General features: G+C 39.1%; 1 protein-coding gene across 1 annotated transcript in view; it reads left to right on the top strand.

Moving 5' to 3' along the window:
* Window positions 1-264: 264 nt before the first annotated feature.
* Window positions 265-5,000, top strand: part of LOC149134309 (uncharacterized) — a 132,505-nt gene continuing 127,769 nt past the window's right edge. Inside the window, exon 1 of the transcript XR_016242806.1 lies at window positions 265-416. The gene's annotated coding sequence lies outside the window, so the exon portion shown is untranslated. The remainder of the gene's footprint in view (window positions 417-5,000) is intronic.

Raw genomic sequence — 5,000 nt, forward strand, 5'->3', positions numbered from 1 at the left:
TTAAAAGGTAAGCCAACTTAAGCGAACTGATCAATTTGTAGTCCTATCCATCTTCTATCTCCCGAGACAATAGTTTATGGCTATTTATAACTTATAGAAACAGGTCTCAGCTAACTGGTTAGTCTAATTTGCATAACAGTAGATGCAATGAAAACCTAAATTTATTATTTTATTCATAGCGCATTGCACAACGATTTTAGTGACTTTAAATTGGACGTTAAGACTGCATATCTTTGATAAGCCGACACCTTTAACTCTGCTGCCCATTCAGGTCAGATGATTACAATAGAATGTCTGTCTGTTGGCGTGAAAATATAGCATATATATTTGAAGGTCTGATGAGACTGTGAGGCATTCAATTACGAGTGTACCACATCTTAAACTAGAAAGAGCTGGAAGCTAATGAAGTGCATACGGTAATCGCTTATTCTTTTGTCATCTTCTTTTTGTATGTGTATCTATCTATCTATCTATCTCTCTCTCTCTCTCTCTCTCTCTCTCTATATATATATATATATATATATATATATATATATATATATATATATATATATATATATATATATGTATATACCAACCACATGGTTCTGGGTTCAGTCCCACTGCGTGGCACCTTGGGCAAGTGTCTTCTACTATAGCCTCGGGCCGACCAAAGCCTTGTGAGTGGATTTGGTAGACGGAAACTGAAAGAAGCCCGTCGTATATATGTATATATATATATATGTATATATATATATATTATATGTATATGTGTGTATATGTTTGTGTGTCTGTGTTTGTCCCCCCAGCTTCGCTTGACGACCGATGCTGGTGTGTTTGCGTCCCCGTAACTTGGCGGTTCGGCAAAAAGAGACCGATAGAATAAGTACTAGGCTTACAAAGAATAAGTCCTAGGGTCGAGTTGCTCGACTAAAGGCGGTGCCCCAGCATGGTCGCAGTCAAATGACTGAAACAAGTAAAAGAGTAAAAGCATATATATATATATATATATATATATATGTAAGGGACGACCGTGCGAACTCATAAAGGAGAAATGGTGACGAATGGTAAAACAAAGGACTCCTTTTATTTAAACGTGTCACACGGTCGAACAACAAAATAATATATCGAAGATGATATACATGATATGTTATGCGACGATAACATAGATGACCAGTAATGAAAGACCACAACCGTATTAGATGAATAACAGAGATATTTATTATAGCGTTAAAGATGTATGTCTGTGTGTGAGTGTGAATGCGACATATAAGAACATAATCAAAGACAGGCCGTCATACAAACAAAAGTGTGTATGTGAGTGATACATGTGTGTATGAGTGTTTACAGCAGATGGAAAGAGAGTCAATAACACGTGAACAATTATACCAGTTCTTTAGTACACTATAGGAAAAGTTCTGTATGTGAAAGTGAGGAGAGGCTGAGTGTGGCAGAGCTGATCACTAGTTGTGATGTCGTGGCATCGATGCCGGGCCGTGATTCTTGTTATACAGATGTTCGTCGCTGGCTGAGAACTCTTGTCTGTTTATTTATCGTGGTGAAGCTGAGTCGCCTAACAGAATCGAAGAGAGAGAGGTGCCGCGTTGGTTTGGTGTACATAGTAAGTCGTGTTGACACTGGTGGTGTAGATGTTGCTTGGTAGTAATCGTGTTGGTCATGACGATGATGCTGGATAGTAGTCGTAGACTCTTGTTGCTGATGTGGCGACGGCGGAGGTCATCGTTGGCTGGATGAAGCTGCTGAAGTGGTCGCTGGCTGCTGCTGCTGTTGTGTGGTACACGGAGCAGTCTCTAAGAGAAACTGGACCGAGACAAATTTGTTGGGTATGAGTTAAAGCTATTTATAACAAATTATTGGCTCCCGATGGCTTCAGTTTAATACTCTATCACGTGACCTTATTAGGGGCTGTGATTGGTCAGTTTGCGTTCTGGCGGGAACGGTTCGAAGAAGTTGCCGATTCGTGTAATGATCAGTCACGTGATGACAAGGTTAATGTTTTCCGCTACGTTCGCGTTTGTTTATATTTAAATGAGAAGAATGGCGATAGTAGTTTTGTATCTAATGGCGGTAGGTAGTTTCACTACATATATATATATATATATATATAGTACAACTTTACAGAAAACAAAAGACGAAGACAGGTGTACGAACAATAAGCAGGTGTATTGGTTTAACACTCGGGAAGAACGGAAAAGTCTTTTACATTTCCAGCCTACGCTCTTCGACAGAAAGGGTTAAGGATTATATATTATATATATAAATAAATATATTCTAGTGGAATAAATGATGGATTTTTCCCTTATGAGCTTTTTCACGCTAACTACTTGATAAAATTCTTATAAAAGATTTTATCCTACTATTGAATTAAGTATATATATATATATATATATATATATATATATATATATATATATATATATATTCATGCCTTATCTCTGATGACGAAATACCCAGTGCACAGACATACTAACCTACCACTTGGGTTAGCTCAGAAATGGCTGTAAGACTTCAAATTCACCTTACTCTAATAAAATCATTTTAAATAAATTTAGATAACCGTTCTGCGTTGGTTCTGATTCTTCCTCTGATATAATATATGCATGTTATAACGGAACTCTAAGGCGAATCCCTAGAATCAGTCTCAGCCGTGATCTTGAGACCTAACGGTCGACCTACTATAACACTTACCCAGCGTACCTATTCGTTTAGATCACAAGTGAACTAATCCCCTCATATTCTATAATTGTTTTGTTTTCCATTTCTGACTTACACACACACACACACACACACACACATACGCACACACATACATACATAATATTTCTCCGAGCGTTCACTATTTTCCTCTCGTTCTGGTCTGACGACCTTCTATGTTTCCTTGATTGTCTCCACTGTCTTGTTTTTGTACCCAACTTTGACCCTCCATACATTTTAAATTTTATTTTAGAATTTATGGGAGCAACTGTCTGTAAAGACACATATTGTCGTTGAATGCTTGAAATGTTCATACCTTGTCTCTGATGACGGAATACTCAGTGCACGGACATGCTAACCAACCACTTGGGTTATGCCAGAAACAGCTGTAAGACTTGAAATCCACCTTACCTTCATTAATTTGTTCTAAGTGACTTGAGATACTCGTTCTGCGTTGGTTTTGATTTTTCCTCTAATATAAAGTATACCTGCGATGACGGAACCCTAACACGATACCTAAATCCAGCCTTAGCAGTGATCTCGGAACGTAACAGCCGACCTACTGTAGCACTTACCCAGCGTACCTATTCGTTTAGATCACAAGTGAACTAATCCTCTCATATTCTACAGATATATATATATATAGATAAATAGATAGATAGATAGATAGATAGATAGACCTAAAAATACAATAGTCTTCTGACAACTGAATTAGCGATGAAGATGACAAAGGAAATTTTTTTCATTTTTACATATTATGATAGAAGCAGCGAGGTAGAAGATATGAATGCAGTCTTGCATTTAATGCAAACATACTTACACACAAACATATATATACGTTTGTGCATATATGTGTGTGTGTGTGTGTGTGTGTGTGTGTGTGTGTATAAATACATATGTATTTATGTAAATAACACCGCACTCGTGAATGGGATTGATGCCACGTGTTAACCCAAAATATGGTAACCATTGCACAGCAGGTTGTCCTCCTCTTGCCTCTCACAAATAGAGACGTTAAGCGTTATATCTTCAGCATAATGTAAATTGACTTCAATCACGAGACTTAGAAAGAAGCCTCTACTTGAGTTAAAGATCTGCTAGAAAGAGCAGCCACGTTACTCTCAGTTCAAACAGCTGCTGTTTGTTTGTAGAAGAAAAAGAAAAAAACGACTTATATTCCATATTGTGATCTTCTATATATGCGAGGGACAATCACGGGATTTGGGAGTTAATGACACAACCATACCTGCGCCTAAAGGTAATGTCGACCTCGGTGGAATTTGAGCCCAGGTCGTATAGATGGACGAAATACCGTTCATCGTTTTGTTCGACGTGTGCTCGTGTGTTTATTTGTCCTCCACAGCACGACTTGATGACCGCTGTATATATGAAGGCGCATGGCTCGGTTGTTAAAGCGTCGGGCTCACAATCATGAGATAGAGAGTTCGGCTCCCGGACCGGTCTGTGTTGTGTTCTTGAGCAAGACTCTTTATTTCACGTTGCTCCAATTCACTCAGCTATAGAAATGAGCTGTGATGTCACTGGTGCCAAGCTGTACCGGCCCCTTTGCCTTTCCCTTGGATGACATCGGTGACATGCAGAAGGGAGGCTGGTATGCATTATTTTTTTCATTTTAAGAAATTAGGAAAAATCATTGCTCTCTCTCATATTCTGCAGGGGCAGCCATGTGATAAGAAGTTAGCTTCCCAGTTGTGTGGTTCCGGGTTCGATACTGGAGTTCGATTCACTTCACATTGGACTTGAACTTGGTTTTGTTCCTCTTCATCAGGCAACACTGGGCACAGGCTCGACAGCTTCTGTACGAACCTTGCCATGTATGTGCGTGTGTGTGTGTGTGTGTGTGTGTGTGTGTGTTAGTGCATTTGTGTATGTGTATGTGTGTATGGTCGTTTTTGCGTTTTACCAAGTTCGCCGACAGTCGAACAGCAGATCTAAACATTCCAGAATGAATAAAAACAACAAAAAACGTAAATAAATACATCAAAACACAACCATTAACAGAAAAAAAACCCATCGCAAAGCAAATACAAAGACCAAAAGCAACAATCAAAAATGCACTCAAACCAAACATTGTATCTTTCAGTTAAAGCCGTACGTAGTGTCTCCCATACTTTCTCTACTCCTCCGCCCTTCATTCTATTATACTCTGTCCACCTCATACCACCACCATTGTCCGTTCCGTCATAACATGTCTTCCTCCTGTTGCTATCCTCCCCTTGGCTCCCCATGCTCACTCTCCCCTTCCTCTCTCTCTCTCTCTCTCTCTCGTTTTTTCTTCTCGTGAC

Source organism: Octopus bimaculoides, chromosome 8 (assembly GCF_046866305.1).
Source record: "Octopus bimaculoides isolate indiv1 chromosome 8, ASM4686630v1, whole genome shotgun sequence".
In the NCBI taxonomy this organism is placed as follows: Eukaryota; Metazoa; Mollusca; class Cephalopoda; order Octopoda; family Octopodidae; genus Octopus; species Octopus bimaculoides.